The sequence below is a fragment of the Lepidochelys kempii genome, chromosome 3 (assembly GCF_965140265.1).
Source record: "Lepidochelys kempii isolate rLepKem1 chromosome 3, rLepKem1.hap2, whole genome shotgun sequence".
NCBI classification, from domain to species: Eukaryota; Metazoa; Chordata; order Testudines; family Cheloniidae; genus Lepidochelys; species Lepidochelys kempii.
This window is the reverse complement of record NC_133258.1, coordinates 85,029,294-85,050,846: the sequence shown is the minus strand read 5'-3', so window position 1 is coordinate 85,050,846 and position 21,553 is coordinate 85,029,294. Positions and strand designations below refer to the sequence as shown.

The 21,553-nt window shown below is 43.9% G+C and overlaps 1 long non-coding RNA gene across 2 annotated transcripts in view; it reads right to left on the bottom strand.

The window, feature by feature from the left end:
• Positions 1-21,553, bottom strand: part of LOC140908936 (uncharacterized) — a 34,069-nt gene that overhangs the window by 11,054 nt on the left and 1,462 nt on the right. For both annotated transcript variants that reach the window (XR_012158022.1, XR_012158021.1), the window contains exon 2: positions 20,619-20,667. This is a non-coding gene — a long non-coding RNA (uncharacterized lncRNA). The remainder of the gene's footprint in view (positions 1-20,618; positions 20,668-21,553) is intronic.

Here is a 21,553-nt window from a genome sequence, read left to right as displayed (position 1 = left end):
TCCCAGCAGGCTTGTGACCCCATAGCCTTCCTAGCTGGTTTCTGATCTTTACAGATATACATTCCCCAGGCCTGTGCTAGGAAACCATCACCCTATTTTCTTACACCAAAAAGAACCTTAACTGCATCCGTCTACTGGCGCCTTATAAATTGTAGCTCTGTGGAACAGTGGCTGGTCTCAGGTCCATCACCTGTGCTAAACTAACGCACTAAAGGACCTGCTTTGGAACAGGTGCACTGGGCATGTGCCTAGAGATCAATCCCCTGTTATAGGTAGGTTAATGTTTCAGTTGTTGTGGAAGATCTATATTTTCATTAGAACATACAAAGAATAAGAACTGAGTGTTATAGTATATTGTGTAATGCCTCCCATATACTTTTATCTATGGTATAAGAAATTACAAGCAAGGTTGCATGATGATTAGTTAAGTTTACTTTTACAGGGCCTAAGGATAGACTGTAAGCCCTTCTGAGTAAGGACTGTCCCTTTTCTGTATTTACACAGTACCCAGCACAATAGGGTCTCAATACCAATTAGGGCCTTTGGGTGCTTGTGATGCGGTTGGACTCACCACTGCGGCACCTCCTCTTGGTCATTCTGGAAATTAGCTCAGTCCATGTGGAGCACTTTCTACTGGTGGTGTCCCATCCATCTCTTGCCCTCTATTGCTCCCTTCTCACAGCATCCTCTTCAGGATACCGCCCTCCAGCAGTGCCCCCTAGTCCATGCTCACCCCCTTCTGGGGGGGGAGGGTTAACAGCAGTCTTTTCACTTCACCCCAGCTGCAGTGGCCAACCACATCCCCAAAGTCTAACCCCTTCTATCAGGGGTCAGGTGCAGTCTGCTATGGCCACTTCTAATGGACAGATGTAGTACAAGGGGGAAAGGGGGGGGGGACAGAGGCCCACCCTCTACCCTGGGTCCTGGCCCTCTCTGCCCTCCTCTGGCAGCAGCCTCCCTGCCCTCCTTCACTGCCCTTGTCTGCCTCTCCTCCCTGGACCACTTCCTCTTCAGCCCCCTTGTACCTTGTGGGCCCTTCTATCAGGGCCTGCAGCCTGGCAGGTATTGGGCTAGAGCTCTCTTCAGCTCCACCCAGTGCCAACTCCCTTCACCCTCAAGACAGACCTTCTCCCTTGAAGGTCCAGGAAAGACTGACTACCTCTTGCCTGGGCAGCCTTTATATAGGGCCTAGCCTGGCTCTGATTGGCTGCCTCTTGCTCGGCCCTGATTGGCTCCCCAAAGGCCCTCTCTGATTGGCTGCCTGTCCGTGCAGCCGCTCTGGCAAGCTGTAGCCCAATCTGGCCTGGAGGTGGGGAACCATCCCACCACAGTGCTACTATAATGTAAAAGTTTACTAGAACTACTACTAATAATTGTCTATGAGAAACAAACAGAGCACACATGTAACAGTGACCTGAACAAGGAGCATGCTGTTTCTTTCCAATCCTGTTGAAAGCTTTAAAAAACATGGGGCCCAATTCAGTAATGTGCCAAGTGCCATTAATTATATGACATTGAGAACCTATTCCTTAGACCCCAGAAAAATAAAATTTACTAGTTATCATATGACCCCTTGCATGTAATATCTTGCACTGGTGCTATGTGGGAGGCAGGTTGTAGAGAATATAATATGGCTCTGAACTTTCAAAATGACACAAATTAAAGAGAAATAGACAACATTAAAATATGCTTCTGTCTGAAATGATACAGAACCTCAGATTACTTGAAAAGAGAAAAATAATCAGTTTGTTTAATTTATGTATTTAGAAGCACTTTGCATATAGACATTTCCCCTGTTTGTGTGGGTCCTCACATAGCAACAGGTACAAGGATTTTTTTTTAAAAAATATGAGAACATGATTGTAGAACTGTAAACCTCCTCAGTTCCCCATCAATTTTTAATGTAAGAAGCAACTTTAAACTATTTTTTAAATTATGTTTCAAGTTATGTCCCTTTAAACACTGAAATAGTCACTCAGTTTTGTCTGATTTTTCATTATATTTGGAGAATAAGGATCTACAAACGATAAGGCTTGGTCTACACACAAGTGTCATTTTAACTGAAAGTGTTATTTTATACCAATTTAGTTAAACCAGTGCAACTTTGTGTATGGACACTCTTAGGGGCTGGTCTACAAACAGTTTTTGTATCATTATAACTCTCTTGGTTTAGAAACCAATATAGTTAAAGCAGCACAACCTCCTAGTGCTTAATTAGCTGTAGCAGAAAGGGAGGAAGCAGTAAATGTGATATATCTTGATTTTAATAAGGCTTTTGACACAGTCCCACATGAAATTCTCATAAGCAAACTAAGGAAACGTATAGATGAAATTATGATAAGGTGGGCACATAACTGTTTAAAAAAATATACTCAAAGAGTAGTTATCACTAGTTTGCTGTCAAACTGGGAAGACATCAAATCGGGTCCCAGAGAGTCTGTCCGAGTTCTGGGACTATTCAAAAATTTCATTAACGGCTTGGAGGATGGAGTGGAGAGAACACACAAAATTTGAAGATGACACCAAGCTGGGATGGGCTGCAAGCACCTTGGAGGATAGGATTAGAATTCAAAATGCTGTTAATAGATTGGAGAATTAGTCTGAAATCAAAAAGATTAATTCAGTTAAGACAGTGCACAGTATTTCACTTAGCAGTGAAAAATCAAATGCACAACTGCAAAATTAGGAAAAACCGGATTGGCAGTGGTACTGCGGAAAAGGTGTGATGCTGTATTAAATGTGGGAGACATTTCATGATATTGTTCCTACTAATATTATAAAATTGCAAGGAATCTCACCAAATATTCCGTGTAAGGTATCTGTGAAAATGTTATGATTTGCCAAGTATGATAATCTTGTTTATATGTTTGTATCATCTTTGAATTGCGAGTTATAGGTATGTATAGTATATCTGTATTTCAAAACTTGTGCTGTGTTTCTGGGTGACATCCCCAAACAGATGGACATCAGTGCTGAGACTGTTCGATGGCCCATCAAGGGTCATCAGCTGTACAAAGAACCTACTGAAAGCAGCCAGAGGTTACACCTTATGAGTCAGCAGGACTTGTAGGGGCAGGCCGATGGACAGCGGACTCCAAGATTTTTCTTTGCCATGTGCTATGAAGCTTGTGTTTGGGACACAGGACGTACAAGTCACATGGCAAAAGGAATATAAAGGGCAGCTGCATCTTCTCCATTTTGTCTTCATTCCTGATTCTTACCTCCGGAGTAACTTTTCTATAAACAGGTTTCAGAGTAGCAGCCGTGTTAGTCTGTATCCGCAAAAAGAAAAGGAGTACTTGTGGCACCTTAGAGACTAAGTGAGCTGTAGCTCACGAAAGCTTATGCTCAAATAAATTTGTTAGTCTCTAAGGTGCCACAAGTAATCCTTTTCTTTTTTCTATAAACAAAGCCCTGGTCTACACTAGGACTTTAGGTCGAATTTAGCAGCGTTAAATCGATGTAAACCTGCACCCGTCCACACAATGAAGCCCTTTATTTCGACTTAAAGGGCTCTTAAAATCGATTTCCTTACTCCACCCCTGACAAGTGGATTAGCGCTTAAATCGACGTTGCCGGCTCGAATTTGGGGTACTGTGGACACAATTCTATGGTATTGGCCTCCGGGAGCTATCCCAGAGTGCTCCATTATGACCGCTCTGGACAGCACTCTCAACTCAGATGCACTGGCCAGGTAGACAGGAAAAGAACCGCGAACTTTTGAATCTCATTTCCTGTTTGGCCAGCGTGGCAAGCTGCAGGTGACCATGCAGAGCTCATCAGCACAGGTGACCATGATGGAGTCCCAAAATCGCAAAAGAGCTCCAGCATGGACCAAACGGGAGGTACGGGATCTGATCGCTGTTTGGGGAGAGGAATCCGTGCTATCAGAACTCCGTTCCAGTTTTCGAAATGCCAAAACCTTTGTGAAAATCTCCCAGGGCATGAAGGACAGAGGCCATAACAGGGACCCGAAGCAGTGCCGCGTGAAACTGAAGGAGCTGAGGCAAGCCTACCAGAAAACCAGAGAGGCGAACAGCCGCTCTGGGTCAGAGCCCCAAACATGCCGCTTCTATGATGAGCTGCATGCCATTTTAAGGGGTTCAGCCACCACTACCCCAGCCGTGTTGTTTGACTCCTTCAATGGAGATGGAGGCAATACGGAAGCAGGTTTTGGGGATGAAGATGATGATGATGATGAGGAGGTTGTAGATAGCTCACAGCAAGCAAGCGGAGAAACCGGTTTTCCCGACAGCCAGGAACTGTTTCTCACCCTAGACCTGGAGCCAGTACCCCCCGAACCCACCCAAGGCTGCCTCCTGGACCCAGCAGGCGGAGAAGGGACCTCCAGTGAGTGTACCTTTTAAAATACTATACATGGTTTAAAAGCAAGCATGTGAAAGGATTACTTTGCCCTGGCATTTGCGGTTCTCCTAGATGTAGTCCTAAAGCCTTTGCAAAAGGTTTCTGGGGAGGGCAGCCTTATTGCGTCCTTCATGGTAGGACACTTTACCACTCCAAGCCAGTAACATGTACTCGGGAAACATTGTAGAACACAGCATTGCAGTGTATGTTTGCTGGCATTCAAACAAAATCCGTTCTTTATCTCTCTGTGTTATCCTCAGGAGAGTGAGATATAATTCATGGTCACCTGGTTGAAATAGAGTGCTTTTCTTCAGGGGACACTCAGAGGAGCCCATTCCTGCTGGGCTGTTTGCCTGTGGCTAAACAGAAATGTTCCCCGCTGTTAGCCACAGGGAGGGGGGAAGGTTGAGGGGGTAGTCACGCGGTGGGAGGAGGCAAAATGCGACCTTGTAACGAAAGCACATGTGCTATGTATGTAATGTTAACAGCAAGGTTTACCCTGAAAGTGTGTAGCCACTGTTTTATAAAATGTGTCTTTTTAAATACCACTGTCCCTTTTTTTTTTTCTCCACCAGCTGCATGTGTTTCAATGATCACAGGATCTTCTCCTTCCCAGAGGCTAGTGAAGCTTAGAAAGAAAAAAAAACACACTCGCGATGTAATGTTCTCCGAGCTCATGCTGTCCTCCCACACTGACAGAGCACAGACGAATGCGTGGAGGCAAATAATGTCAGAGTGCAGGAAAGCACAAAATGACCGGGAGGAGAGGTGGAGAGCTGAAGAGAGTAAGTGGCGGGCTGAAGACAGGGCTGAAGCTCAAATGTGGCGGCAGCGTGATGAGAGGAGGCAGGATTCAATGCTGAGGCTGCTGCAGGACCAAACCAGTATGCTCCAGTGTATGGTTGAGCTGCAGCAAAGGCAGCTGGAGCACAGACTGCCACTGCTGCCCCTCTGTAACCAACCTCCCTCCTCCCCAAGTTCCATAGCCTCCAAACCCAGACACCCAAGAACGCGGTGGGGGGGCCTCCAGCCAACCAGCCATTCCACCACAGAGGATTGCCCAAAAAAAAGAAGGCTGTCATTCAATAAATTTTAAAGTTGTGAACTTTTAAAGTGCTGTGCTTAAAGTGCTGTGTGGCATTTTCCTTCCCTCCTCCACCACCCCTCCTGGGCTACCTTGGTAGTCATCCCCCTATTTGTATGATGAATGAATAAAGAATGCATGAATGTGAAGCAACAATGACTTCATTGCCTCTGCAAGCGGTGATTGAAGGGAGGAGGGGCGGGTGGTTAGCTTACAGGGAAGTAGAGTGAACCAAGGGGCGGGGGGTTTCATCAAGGAGAAACAAACAGAACTTTCACACCGTAGCCTGGCCAGTCATGAAACTGGTTTTCAAAGCTTCTCTGATGCGTACCGCGCCCTCCTGTGCTCTTCTAATCGCCCTGGTGTCTGGCTGCGTGTAACCAGCAGCCAGGCGATTTGCCTCAACCTCCCACCCCGCCATAAACGTCTCCCCCTTACTCTCACAGATATTGTGGAGCACACAGCAAGCAGTAATAACAGTGGGAATATTGGTTTCGCTGAGGTCTAAGCGAGTCAGTAAACTGCGCCAGCGCGCCTTTAAACGTCCAAATGCACATTCTACCACCATTCTGCACTTGCTCAGCCTGTAGTTGAACAGCTCCTGACTACTGTCCAGGCTGCCTGTGTACGGCTTCATGAGCCTTGGCATTAAGGGGTAGGCTGGGTCCCCAAGGATACATATAGGCATTTCAACATCCCCAACAGTTATTTTCTGGTCTGGGAAGAAAGTCCCTTCCTGCAGCTTTTGAAACAGACCAGAGTTCCTGAAGATGCGAGCATCATGCACCTTTCCCGGCCATCCCACGTTGATGTTGGTGAAACGTCCCTTGTGATCCACCAGAGCTTGCAGCACTATCGAAAAGTACCCCTTGCGGTTTATGTACTCAGCAGCTTGGTGCTCCGGTGCCAAGATAGGGATAATGTGCTCCTAATTGCCAAAGTGAGCTGAGCGGCCTCCATGCTTGCCTTGGTATGGCGTCCGCACAGAAAAAAGGCGCGGAACGATTGTCTGCCGTTGCTCTGACGGAGGGAGGGGCGACTGACGACACGGCTTACAGGGTTGGCTTCAGGGAGCTAAAATCAACAAAGGGTGTGCCTGTACATCAAGGAGTATTTCAGGCAGGACTTCACGGAGGGTTCCAATAAGAAATGGTGCACCTAAGTTATCGTTCTTATTGGAACAAGGTGGTTAGCCTGGCCTCTGATTGATACATGGCTAGATTTACCTCGCTGCACCTTCTCTGTGAGTGACTGCAGTGTGATCTAGAGGAATGAGTCCCCTAGACAGGGGAGGAGGCAAATGAGTACAAAACAAATCTGGTCTATTTCTTGTTCTGAGCCACTCCATCTATCTTTTACATCTTTGGCTGGCAGCAGACGGTGCAGAAGGACTGCATGCCATCCACATCTCATGGCTGCTCGGCAGAAGATGGTACAGTACGACTGCTAGCCATCTTCATCTCTTGCCTGCCTGGCAGAAGATGGTACAATACGACTGCTAGCAATCCTCATCTCTTGCCTGCCTGGCAGAAGATGGTACAGTACGACTGCTAGCAGTCCATATCGCTTGCCCGCTCACCATAAGACGGTTCAATAGGACTGACTGCAGGACTAAAGAGAATGACCTGGTCAAGTCACTCCAAATTTAGTCCCTGCGCCCATGTCTGCCCAGGCGCTCCCAGCCGACGTGGCCAGGAGCACCTCGGACACGACGAGGACGACTACCAGTCGTATTGCACCGTCTGCTGCCAGAAGGCAATGGGTTGCTGCTACTGTGCAGCAAAACCGTACCGCGTCTGCCAGCACCCAGGAGACATAGGGTGACGGTTACCTGAGCGGGCTCCATGCTTGCCGTGGTATGGCGTCTGCACAGGTAACTCTGGAAAAAACTCGCGAAATGATTGTCTGCCCTTGCTTTCACGGTGGGAGGGAGGGAACGGGGGCCTGACGATACGTACCCAGAACCACCCGCGACAATGTTTTAGCCCCATCAGGCATTGGGATCTCAACCCAGAATTCCAATGGGCAGCGGAGACTGCGGGAACTGTGGGATAGCTACCCACAGTGCAACACTCCGGAAGTCGACTCTAGCCTCGGTACTGTGGAAGTGCTCCACCGAGTTAATGCACTTAATGCCCTTAGAGCATTTTCTGTGGGGGGACACACACTCGAATATATAAAACCGATTTCTAAAAAACCGACTTCTATAAATTCGACCTTATTCCGTAGTGTAGACATACCCAAAGCTCTGAACAAAGGACTGAATTACCCATCCAAGCTTTGGATGTGTTCCAGAGGGATTCTGAAGCCAGCAAACTCACCAATACTGCTAAGAACCTGATATATGGACTTTGAAGTCTCTGAATGTATCCGATTGCTTTACCATTTAACAACTATCTTCTTGTTCTTTCTTTTTTCCTTATAATAAACCTTTAGTGTTAGACACTAAAGGATTGACTGGCACCATGGTATTTTAGGTAAGATCCAAACTAATATTGACCTGGTTACGTGGCTGACCTTTTGGAGTCAGAAGAACATTTTTATAGTGAGCAGAGTTTTTAAATAACTTCTCACTGGACTGGTCCTAGTTGCTGATTGGGAGCCAGAGAATTGGAATGCAATAAAGGGGGCTGTATGATTTCTTTTTTCGCTTCTCAATAACTTGTGGGGGGAATCAGAAGCACAGTTTGTGACTGGTTGGTGAGTTTAACTTCAGTGTTAACCACCAATTTTGGGAGTGTCTGCTTTCCCTTTTGCAGCCTGCCCTGACCGTGGCATTTTCAGTGAGGGCTGCCCCAGGCACAACGGGTCACAAGAGGATCTGGAGATAATGGTGGATTACAAATTGGATATGAGTCAACAATCCGATACTGTTGTGAAAGAGACAAATGTAATTCTGAGGTGTATTAACAGGAGTGTTGTATGTAAAATACTGGAGGTAATTGTTCAGCTCTACTCAGCACTGGTGAAGCTTCCCCTGAAGTAGTGTTTCCAGTTTTGGGCACCGCACTTTAAGAATGATGTGGACAAAATGGAGAAAGTCAAGAGGAGAGAAAAAAAACCCCCTGAACTATAAGGAAAGATTGGACATGTTTATTCTAGAGAATTGAGGGCTGAAGAAGGATAATGTTCAAATTTATAAAAGGTTATTATGAAGAGGAAGGTGATCAATTGTTTTTCAAGTCCATGGAGGGTAGATCAAGAAGTAATTGGCTTAGTTTGCAGCAAAGGCGATTTTGGCTGGATATTAGGAAAAAACTTTCTAATTTTAAAGATAATTAAGTACTGGAACAGGTTATTTAGAACTCTTGTAAAATCCTCATCATTGGTTGTTTTCAAGCACAGACTACACAAACATCTGTCAGGGTTAGCATAGGTATACTTAATCCTGCCTCAGCACTGTGGAGGAGGAAGAGAAAGACTAGATGACCTCTTGAGGTCCCTTCCAGATCTATATTTCTATGATTCTATAGCAGTATAAAAATGCTTATATTGGTATAGCTAAGTTTATGGTAATAAGCTATACTAGGTGTGGCCAAACCGCTGCTCATGAGCCACATGTGGCTCTTTTATAAAATGCGGCTTGCAGCACCTCCCTCCCCATTCTCCACCTACCAGACCTGGGGAAGGGGGAACTCAGAGCTTCTGCCCTGCAGCAAGGTGTCGGGGCTAGGGGCTTCTGCCAGAAATGAATGGTGCCTGCTGAGAGTGGGAGGGGCACAAGTTAAAGGTTTGCCCTCCCCACCCCCAACAGCCTCCCCTTACCCTCAGTGGTTCTCCCTGCGGCTCCCAGCTATTTGCTGCTGCCTTTCCCCATGGCCATAGCTCCCAGCTTTCCAGCTCCAACAGCTGCAATGTAGGGAGGGGGCCTGGCAGCACCATGTGACCAAGCAGGGCCAGCAAATCCTGGCAAAAATCTAGGGGCGGGACATGTGCCCCCCTGTGCCCCCCACGCATCACCTCTGGCTTCTGCCTAGCAGGGAGGCGGGGGTCTTGGGGCTTCAACCCCATGGGGCATGCCTACTGGGGCTCAGGCCTTCAGCAGGAGTGGGGCTGAAGCCCTGGGCCTAGACAGGTGCCTCCCCTAGGGCTGAAGCCCTGAACCGTCCTGGGGCCAAAGCCCCAAGGCCCACCACCCCGCCGCAGAGCTGAAGCCCTGAGATACACCACCCCGCCGCAGGGCTGAAGCCCCTAGACCCAGCAGGCGCGCCCCGGCTCTTGAACTTCGGAAGATTGTTGTATGTGGCTCAGTACGTTTGGCCCTCTGAGTTATATTGATAAATGTACCTTTATAGCGCTATAACAGTGTCCACAGCAGGGGGTTGCACCACTTTTACTATATGGGTTTCTAAATCAATATAGTAGTGGAACAAAAATTGTGTGTAGATAAGCCCTTAGATGAGTTTAAACCAGGCTTACTCCGGTTTAGCTTGTGTCAGTAAACACGCACATGCTAAACAGATATAACCAGTGTTAATTTCACACAAGAGAGTCCACACACAAAAGCTACAATGGTTTAACTAACCTGGTTTAAGTTAAACCAGTGCAATTTCTGTGTGTAGACAAGCTCTCATTTTTGTCACTTTACAGGATTGGGGCCACTGAAAAGTTCTGCAACTTTTACAGCACCACTTAGATCAGCTTTTATGCACAACCAGATTGTGCTAGTAAATAAAATTACGCATATTCTGGGCTCTTTCCTCCATCTCACTCCACCCCTTCCCCCAAGCTCGCACCCCAACTCTTCCTGCCCCGCCTTTTCCCGCCCAGTTCCATCCCCTGCCCCGAGCATACCCCGTCCCTTCTCCCTCTCCCCACCAGCGCCTCCTGCACGCTGCAGAACAGCTGAACCACGGCGGATGGGAGATGCTGTGAGGGAGGGGAGTAGTTGATCGGTGGGACCACTATGGGCAGGAGGTGCTGGGGGGAGCTGGTTGCCGGTGGGTGCTTAAGCACCCACTAATTTTTTTCCGCCCTGGCAAATGCATGTATCTTGGTTGGGAGCTGCTTGCTTCCTATGGGCTCTTTTCTCTTCAAGCTGTAGGAGCCAGCTTCTCTCATTGGCTTTGATACCCTGATAGAGACGATGGCGCCACCTGTTACGATCACTTGCCAAGATTTCCCATTGGTCAGGATCAATTCCAAATTCCTTCATATCTCACTTGCATGTGTTTTTATAGCAAAGCTTGGGGTGTCCTGTTCTTGTTCCCTCTGATAGCTCCCCATATAGCATGTCCTTGGGTATCCATCTGTCTTCCAACCTACTCAGATGGCCCAGCCAGTGCAGTAGTCTTTGCTTGAGCAGCGCTGTCACACTAGGTAAATTTGCCCTTTGAAGAGCCTCTGTGTTGGTGACTTTATTTTGCCATTTGGTGTTGAGTATGTGGCATAAACAACGTAGGTGGAAACTGTTTAACCTTTTCTCTTGATGAGCATAAGTTGTTCATGTTTCCCCACCATACATGAGAGTGCTGAGGACGCAAGCTTAGTACACTAGCATTTTGGTCTTGATGGTAAGTTTTGAGTTGTTCCATGCTCTTTTAGTTAGTCCGCTAAAGGTGGTGGCAGCTTTTCCAATGCGAACATTTAGTTCTTCATCCAGTGAGAAGTTGGTGGTCACTGTAGAATCTAAATAGAAGTAGTCCAAAAGTTCAGCTATCAGGTTTGTATTTAAGGTAACTGAAGGATCTTGTGGAACCCCCTGTCATAATACAACCATTTTTTTATGCTGATGGTGAGAGCAAATGCCTGACAGGCACTTGAAAGGGCGTCCATGAGTTCTTGTAGTAGATCTTCATTGTGGGCTATCAGGGCAGAATCATAGCAAATAGAAGTTCCCTGATTAGCACCTTTTTGACTTTGGTCTTTGACTTAAGTCAGGACAGGTTGAAGAGTTTCCCATCTGATCTTGTGTGGTGATACACTCCGTCTTTGAAGAAGAAAATTCCAAAGAGTGTAGGGGCAAGAACACATCCTTGCTTCACTCCACTTTTCATCTCAAAGCTGTCTGAAGTGGACCCTTCAAATTGGACAGTTGCTTTCATATTGTTGTGGAATGAACATATCAGACTTAACAGGGTTGGTGGGCAGCCTATCTTTTCTAGTACTGCAAATAGACCTGATCTGCTAACTGTGTCAAATGCTTTGGTTATGTTCACAAAGGTGATGTACAATGGTTGGTTTTGCTCTCTACACTTTTCTTGGAGTTGATGCAGAGAAAATATCCTGTCTATAGCTGATCTTCAAGCCCCGAATCCACACTGTGATTCAGGGTAGACATGATTCACCAGCTGTTGTAGGTGCACTAAGGTGACTTTTGCGAAAGCTTTTCCTGTTTCACTTAGGAGCGAGATACCCCCTTAGTTGTTGCAGTCACCCTTTTTGCCTTTATTTAGGCATAAGCTTTCATGGGTAAAAAACCCACTTCTTCAAAGCTATGCCCAAATAAATTTGTTAGTCTTTAAGGTGCCACCGGACTCCTCATTGTTTTTGTGGATACAGACTAACACGGCTAGCCCTCTGATACTTTTCGCCTTTGTTTTTACGCAAAGTGATGATGTTTGTGTCACGCCTCTCTTGTGGTAACTCACCCTCTTTCCAGAATTTAAGTAGCAGCTGATGAAGATAAGGTAATAGCTGTCTTTCCCACTCTTGAGGATTTCTGCTGGGATGCCATCTTTTCCAGGAGCCTTGCCACTTGATAGCAAATCAACGGCCTTGCTTCGCTCTTCTACAGTGGGCTCCACATCTAGCTCTGGCATGACCTGTAAAGTTGGTATTTGGTCCAGGGAGTTGCTGGTGATGTTTCTTTCTTGTGCGTATAGCTCTGAATAGTGTTCAACCTAATGAGACAACTGCTTGCTTTTATCTGTAATGATTCCAATGTAACTTTACTGTGCCTCACTGGCTCCACAACTTGATATGTAACTCTTTCTTCTGATTAACCATGTCTTTGTGATTTGTCCTTTAGCCTCAGCTTTCTGTTAGTCCAGAGACAAGGAATATTTTGCCTACAGGATCCTTGTGCTGTTTTGTGAGGTAACACTTTGTTTTTCTCACGCCCAGAATAAAGCAGTTGGCCAAAGGCAGAATCTCCTATGTTCAGGCCAGAGTACTGGATCATTCCCCAGAAAAACAGCACAAAGTTTCTATTTTGATTATGATACTTATAACAATAAGTGAATTAAAAGCCAATGTAGGCCAGTGACTAGATCATGGGAGAAGAAGTCAAGACTTCTGGGTTCCATTCCTAGTGTGTACTCTCATTGTAAGATCCTTGGCAAGTCACTTAAATTCCATGCTTCACTTTCCATACCGATAAAATGAGGCTCTAATACTTTTCTACATCACAAGGGTATTTTGAGGTTAAATTAGTTAATGGCTATAAGGGACATAGAGAGTCCCTTGCATGGAATAGATGCTACAGAAGTGAATATTTTTTCACTATAAACGTTAATGTTAAAACTCACTGACACAAACTAGTTTTTCCTTTGTAACGCTGACAAATTTACAATTTAAATAAGACATCTGAACTTATGCCACTTGATTCTGCTGTATTCCCCTTTCAGATTTTGTAGCTGATGTAAGTATGGGCAGTGTTTAATTTGTAATGAAAGAGGAGACAACGCTCAAGCAATTTTTTACTTTTATAACTGGCATGCCAAGCCCAGAGGTGCCACTAGGTTTATGAACTGCCAAGCCTTGAAGTGCTGGCAGAAATTAAACCCTGGGTATGGGAGCACCTGGAATAGATTAAAAAATCTCTTGAAGTACGTATGCTATGATGCCCCACCTCATTGCAGAGACTCCTGAAACTTTGAGGGAAGCACCCATGAAAACCCCAGATATATTTATTATACCTCCCAGCAAAAATTTCCAATGTGCTTATATGACTTCATTTCTTAAGTGAACCTCTATGTGCTTCAGCAGCACTTCTATCTGAAGACATACACCTGCAGAGACCTCTTATAAACTCCTCCTCCTGTGAGGCCTCTTTCCCCTCTGTGGTTTCCATTATATATTCCATACTTCCTTATACTGCAAGAGATGGATCTTTTTCTACTCTTCAGGAAAGGCAGCCTCATTTTGAGTCTAACTGAAATAAACTTTTAAAATCAGTATTTTATATGCTAACCAATGCAATGCCATCTCAGGTTTAGCGAAGTTGCTGGAAAAAGGCTGCTTCTGGCCCTTTAAGAGTTGGAAGAGAAACTGTTCCCTTGCTGAACCTAATTGGCAAATGAATGCTCCAGTTAGGGATCAGCCAACTAAGAGTGAAGCAACAGAGATGATGCAAAAAGAAAAGGAGTACTTGTGGCAGTACTTAGAGACTAACCAATTTATTTGAGCATAAGCTTTCGTGAGCTATAGCTCACTTCATCGGATGCATACTGTGGAAAGTATAGAAGATCTTTTTATACACACAAAGCATGAAAAAATGGGTGTTTACCACTACAAAAGGTTTTCTCTCCCCCCACTCCACTCTCCTGCTGGTAATAGCTTATCTAAAGTGATCACTCTCCTTACAATGTGTATGATAATCAAGTTGGGCCATTTCCAGCAGAAATCCAGGTTCCCTCCCCCCCACCACAGACCCACTCTCCTGTTGGTAATAGCTTATCTAAAGTGATCACTCTCCTTACAATGTGTATGATAATCAAGGTGGGCCATTTCCAGCACAAATCCAGGGTTTAACAAGAATGTCGGGGGGGGGGGTAGGAAAAAACAAGGGGAAATAGGTTACCTTGCATAATGACTTAGCCACTCCAAGTCTCTATTCAAGCCTAAGTTAATTGTATCCAATTTGCAAATGAATTCCAATTCAACAGTCTCTCGCTGGAGTCTGTTTTGAAGTTTTTTTGTTGTAATATCACAACTTTCATGTCTGTAATCGCGTGACCAGAGAGACTGAAGTGTTCTCCGACTGGTTTATGAATGTTATAATTCTTGACATCTGATTTGTGTCCATTTATTCTTTTACATAGAGACTGTCCAGTTTGACCAATGTACATGGCAGAAGGGTATTGCTGGCACATGATGGCATATATCACATTGGTGGATGTGCAGGTGAACGAGCCTCTGATAGTGTGGCTGATGTTATTAGGCCCTGTGATGCAGATGATGCAGCCTCCAGTTGTGGGAGACTGTGGGTTAAGGAAGGTTAAAGAAGAGATAAGAACTTTTTGCTCTTCCCTGATAATTATACAGAAACAGAGTATAACGGTTGAGAAATTTATCTAGACAATAAGGGAAGGAAGTAAGTTAGAGCAAACTGCAAAGAAAAAGTTAGCATATTCTAAAGGCAATCTGCAAAGGGGAATGATTTGGCTTATGTCCTTTCCCCCTCATGTTGTATACACAAGGTCTAAAAATGTTTAAAAGGTGGCTTTGGTCTTTACCTTAGAAATACATGTCTTGTCTGCCTTGGAAAACTAAGATGAGAAATTTCAGAGTAACAGCCGTGTTAGTCTGTATTCGCAAAAAGAAAAGGAGTACTTGTGGCACCTTAGAGACTAACCAATTTATTAGAGCATAAGCTTTCGTGAGCTACAGCTCACTTCATCAGATGCATATCGTGGAAACTGCAGCAGACTTTATATATACACAGAGAATATGAAACAATACCTCCTCCCACCCCACTGTCCTGCTGGTAATAGCTTATCTAAAGTGATAATGACCTGATGATCACTTTAGATAAGCTATTACCAGCAGGACAGTGGGGTGGGAGGAGGTATTGTTTCATATTCTCTGTGTATATATAAAGTCTGCTGCAGTTTCCACGATATGCATCTGATGAAGTGAGCTGTAGCTCACGAAAGCTTATGCTCTAATAAATTGGTTAGTCTCTAAGGTGCCACAAGTACTCCTTTTCTTTTTAAGATGAGAAAAGAATTAGTGATATCACTAAGAGAATGAAAGCTGAGCTACTGAGAAAGAAAGGGGTTTATAGTAAGACTGTTTAATCCTTTTTGTGTTTAGTTTCTGTGACTTAACACTTTGTTAAAAATGAATTATTTATTCCAAAGCAACATCTTTGCATCTCCAGTTAAGATGTTAGAGTGTATAACAAATATGCTTGGAGTCCGCCAATTTGGCATTCCTGATCTAAATGAATTCCTGAGGTAAGAAATAAGAAGAAAAAATGCTTTGGTGGTTTTGTGTGACTTTTAGGCCACCTTTATCTATCAACAGAAGGAAAAAGAAAAGAACAGTATTTTAAAAATATTAAATCCATTTCACTTCTAACTGGCTTAGAAAACATGGAAATAGACCCAGTTGAGACAGAAAGCATAGAGAAAATACCAATTTAGTAAAACTGAGAAACTTCTAAGAGCTGTACAAGCAGACAGCACCAGTGTCAAAATATATTCAACAACTGGAAAGTCCCTGAACTGTGAATAAGTACAAAGCTGATTCCTTCTCCTCATCCACCTCCACATTTTACCTGATCAGGGTTTGGTCTGCAAGATCTTTTTCTAAGCTGCATGCATGTTACTAGCATATTCATAGCATGAAAAAGCACTGGAAATAATATTGCCCCAGGACACCAGCCAATTCTTTGACAGTCTTCCCTCCATCCCTATTGGCTGTCACTCAGAGATTCTCTACCTTGTGTAAAACTGCTTGTGCGGCTTCCCCTGTAGGAGCAAAGGAGAGAGAAGAGGGTCTCTTGCAGCTCATCTCTAGCTGCCCAAACCTATCTGTATTCATCCAAATGGATAACTTTTCTTCTTTTTCCCTGCACTCATCAACTTGTCTCCAGTCAGACAGGCTAAGATGAACTGCTCTAATTATTTCCATTTTTATGGGAGAGCTAGAGTTAGAAAATGCTAACTCGTACCCCCACATCAGGAGTTGGAGGAGGAGGGGTTTTGTTGTTGTTTTGGTTTTTTTGCACCAAGTGGGAATTGAACTTCTGAAAATCATCCTTATTGGCCTTATGGGGTTAATCCCGGGAACATTTAGCCTTATATTGTCAGGCTAGAAGTTGGTAGAAGAATGAGAGCAATAGGAATTCACAGGTTTACCACAGTTATATTAAAACTCAGCTTAGTATCAGGTAGGACAGCCAGCATCATCATAGTACAACAGTTATCATGGCCACTTCCTTTTTTTTTTCTTTTCCTTGAGTTCTGTGGCATCAGGACACTCACACGTTCTTGTCAACTGCTGGAAATGGCCCATCTTGATTATCACTACAAAAGGTTTTTTTTCTCTCCTGCTGGTAATAGCTCACCTTAACTGATCACTCTTGTTATAGTGTGTATGGTAACACCCATTGTTTCATGTTCTCTGTGTATATAAAATCTTCCTACTGTATTTTCCACTGCATGCATCTGATGAAGTGGGGTTTAACCCACGAAAGCTTATGCTCAAATAAATTTGTTCGTCTCTAAGGTGCCACAAGTACTCCTGTCCTTTTTGCGGATACAGACTTAACACGGCTGCTACTTTGAAACCTCACATTTAAAGCGAGTTAACATACATTTCCTTATCTGTTACTTATACCCCAGGTTATTAAAACAAATTTAAAATATCACTTACTTTTCACTTCTTTTCTTTCTGTATCTTACTCAGTTTGGACAATGAATAAACTAGGGACTTTCATTTCTATTTCTAATTGGCTTCATTTACTGATTCTAAAGCACCACAATGCTGCCAAAGAATGGCTTAAATTTTTTTTTTAAAAAGTGCTTTCATTTGAATTAAAACTGTAATGAAAATACTTTTATTAATACTAAGTTTTGTAACAGTTTCCTCTCAAAACATGTTGGGCCAAACTGCCTGCTGAGTGGCCCTTTTAATCTATGGACTACATTTGTAAAAAGAGTGAACAGAAGTGAAGGTCCAGAGAAAGACTGAGCCAGCTCTGGAATGTTAATGCCTTTCCCATCAATTGTAGAGCTATTGCCTGAGAGAACAGCCCTGTTACATGTAGGGCACTACTCAAAGTTACAGCTTTACTTAAGACTACTGGTAGGTGATCTGAAATGCTTTTAAAAATTGATTTATGATCCAAGTTCAACAGAATACATGTGTATTTGGCTCACAAATTTAAAATACAGTGTTATTAACTGAGCCTTTTTACCTGTCAGGACCTGAAGTAAAGATACTGTCTCTCCAGGAGTTCAGGAGATCACTTGCTTTAAGAAAAGGAGTATTTGTGGCACCTTAGAGACTAACCAATTTATTTGAGCATGAGCTTTCGTGAGCTACAGCTCACTTCATCGGATGCATACTGTGGAAACAGCAGAAGACATTATATACACAGAGACCATGAAACAATACCTCCACTTGCTTTAAGACTTTGTTGCAGGGAAAACATGCACCCAGATCTTAGGTCTTGGCAGCTAAGTAAAGAACTTAATTTTTGTTTTAAAATTTGCAAATAAATATAGTAGATCTTTGCTTAGCTTCTTAATGATTTGGAGTCTTAAACAGGTTCTTGGCTCTCTGAGATATTTTAATTCACCTTTTAAAACCCCTTACACGTTAAAAGTTTGAGTCTTGTCTGGTTCTAGCCTCATCTATTTAATTACCTCTATTTCAAAGGTGTGATTTTATTTCTGTTCCAATATTAAAGATTTTAAAATAATTTCTCCTTTCATAGGGTTGGCAGATACGATCAGTTCTTTTCCTGAAGGGAATGGAAGGAAGTTAAGATGCGAGGAGGGCCTTGAAAATGAAGACTAGTTTGTTTGCTGCAATAGGGAAAGGGGAACCAGTGTAGCGATGCAAAGAGGGGTGACAAGCTAGGGCAATGATCTTTGCAGCAACATCTGGAATGGATATAGCTAAGGCAAGCCCGTATTTGTCAAAGCCAGAGAAAAGGACATTGTGGTAACTAAGGCTATGTCTACACGGCAAATTACTTCGGTCTAATTTACGTCACTCAGGAGTGTGAATAATGCACACCCCTGAGTGACGTGTTATACCAACCTAAACGCCAGTGTAGAAAGTGCTATATGATCAGGGGAGCTTCTCCCACCAACATAGCTACCACCTCTCATGGAGGCAGGAATTATTAAGCCTATGGGAGAGCTCTCTCCTGTCGACTTAGAACGTATTCACCAAAAGCACTACAGCAGTGCAGCTGCATCAGTGCAGCTGTGTCCATGTGCAGCAGGTAATGGAGGCTGGGGGAGACTAAGCCTCCTGAAACCTCCTCTAATGCTCCCCGCCACAGCCCTGGGGGGCTCACCTGGACTGCTCTGGGTGCCAGTGGGCCAGCCCAGGTTCAGGGCTGGTCCGGGTGCCAGCTGAGGTGCGGGGCTGCGCCAGCAGACTGACTGGTAGTGGGGAGGGGTCTTGGGTGGAAGTGGCAGGGCAGGGGCCTAGCCTCCCTGAATGAGGGGTGCATGCGCCGCCCATGGCTGTGCCGCTGTAGCTGCTGTAGTGTAGATATAGCCTGAGATAATGAGGTCCTTAATAATGAGATCATGAGAGTTTCAGTTGTGTGGATGGATAGGAAAGGCAGTATTTTAGATTTTTTTCTGCATAAGATTTGACCTAGATTGACACAACCATGATGTGAGGATTTAGAGAGAATGCAAAGTTGAATGTTCTGGGCTTGAGAGACAGGGATGGAGGTGTTGTACATTCCCTGAGAAAAGAGGGACTGGAGGATTAAGAGTTCTGTTTTGGCCATGAGTATAAGCTAATGGCTGCAGGTGCACAAGGAAATGTCAGAGACAGGCTGAGGCTTCAGTTTGGATAGAAAGAGACAGGTATAGAATAGATGTGGATCTATGAGCTCTCCGCATAGAAATGAGTTGAATTTGCAGATTAGTTTATGTAGACATAAGGTATAGAGGGTAAAGAGAAGGGGGACCATAGTGAAGCCTTCTGCCCCCCACCCTTCCCCAAATGTTGGAGTGGGGAAACAAGAGGATCTGAAGACCATACTGAAGAAGTGATTAGAGATGCAGAAGGAGGACCAGGAGAGGACTGAGTCATGGACGCCAAGGGAGAATAAGATATCAAAAGAACACCATCAGTGGTATCAAAGACAGCTGACAGGTTGAGGTGAGTGAAGATGGAGTACTGGTTCTGAGTTTAAAAGCTTTAGTGAGGCATTTCATTGGAGTGCAAGGGGTAGAAGCTAGATTGGAAAGGGTCTAGGATGGATTTGGAATGAGGAAACAGATAAAAGGGAGAGAGATGTCAGTTGGAGAGAAAAGTGGTTCAAGGGTGGCATGATTTAAGATGGGAGAGACTGAAGCATGCTTGTATTATGAGGAGAGAGAACCAGGGAAGAGCTGGAGGTTAAGGAGAAGGATAAAGGAGGAGATAAGAGTGGGTGCAACAGAGATCAGGAGGTGGGATGGGGTTAATGAAGATGCTAGAGGACAAGAGCAGACAAACTTCTGTATCAGTGACAGGGAAAAATGAGTTGTAGGAGGGGAAGGGAAGGTGAGGAAAAGGCGAAGGGCTTGTTGCATTTTTGTCAATTTTTCTCAGAAGAAACTGGTGAAATACTGTCAGAAAAGTGGAGGCAGGAGGAGGTGGGGAGTGTTTGAAAAGAGAAACAAAGATGATAAAAAAGACAGCTGGGATTTCAAATGGGAGATAAATTATGGTGGAGAAGTTGGAGTTGCTTAGTTAGGAAGATGACAGAAGTTTAGGATGGGGAAAAATGTGAGAAATGGGAAATACTGAAGCATTATTTTGACCACAGAGGGTAACTCTATAGTGGTTTTATTTTTATTAACACTTTTATTAACACTTCTGAAGTATGTAATTTTATTTAATTATATTGGTTAACATTGGATTGATACCTCTCACTGGGCAAGACAGCAATGTAGCAGCTCAAGATCAGGCCTTATGGATTTTTATTTATTGGTATCTACAAATAAATCCCGGCTGAGGACAGCATCCACCATTAGAGAAGCTTGCATAGTGAGAAGGCAGGCTATCAGACAATTCTGATTCACAAGCACTTGGAGCTATGGCAGAAGCAAAGCTGACTCATGTACCTTTCTAAAAAAAAATGATCATGTTAGAATAATTATGGTCCCCCTTTGCCACTTCAGATACAAGCTTCTTGTCACGACTTTTATAGCCCTTTATGATTGCCGTACCAATCAGGTGCAGGATTTGAATCCAAACACTTACCACTATACAAAATTCGATTTAGAGGTTCCAATTAAGACAAATTTCTTCTACTTACCTTAGCCCCAAACACTAAGTCATGGAGGCCTCCAAACAAGGGAGAGAAGCTTCAAAATAAGCAGAAAAACATTTCAAAAATTAATAAAGTATTTAAAATATTTGAGAGCTCAAAGTAATTTAGTCTCTAAAACTTCAACACTTAGTTTTCACGATGTCTGTTTGAGGACTCCTTTGTAGGCCCAATATATTTAGGACTGATATTGGCCTGGTTATGAAGTTATGTTTTCACATTGTTTAGAATTCACTGACAATACAAAGGCACCAAAAAGCTCACATCAAGACTCAGGTCCATACCTTGCTACATGAGTAACAAGAAAACAGGCCCTCCCCAGAGAACTCAGTCTTTGTTTATAATAATCAGCAACAAGTAGATTCATTGAACAAAGGATATTTCTGGGATGACAAGGTAAAAGTAAAACAAGTATGTTTTGCATATTAGCCAATAGTCTGAGTTTACCACCTGCCATGCCTAGCCAACATCACCTGTCAGTGTTTTGTAGGTGTCATGGCAGAAGTGAGTTGAGGATAAGGTGGCAGCTTTATTGATTTGATGGGAAGTTTTTTCCATGCATAATGGAAGAATTGATAATAGAGGTTTACATTGTTGATAGAGCAAAGTCCTTATGGCACTGATTTTCAGTTAAAAAAAAGCCAAAATGGCTTCTCCTTTAAAAAAAAAAAAAGGTTATATGTGACCATATATCACTAAAATTCTGAGAACAGCTTGAAACATATGTCTACCCTATGTAGCCTGTATCGCTATAATTAGGGCCCTACCAAATTCACAGTGCATTTTGGTCAATTTCATGATTTCAGATATTTAAATCTGAAATTTCATGGTGTTGTTATTATAGAGATCCTGACTCAAAAAAGGGTATGCAGGGGGGGTCACAAGGTTATTGTAGGGGGAGCATGGTATTGCGACCCTTACTT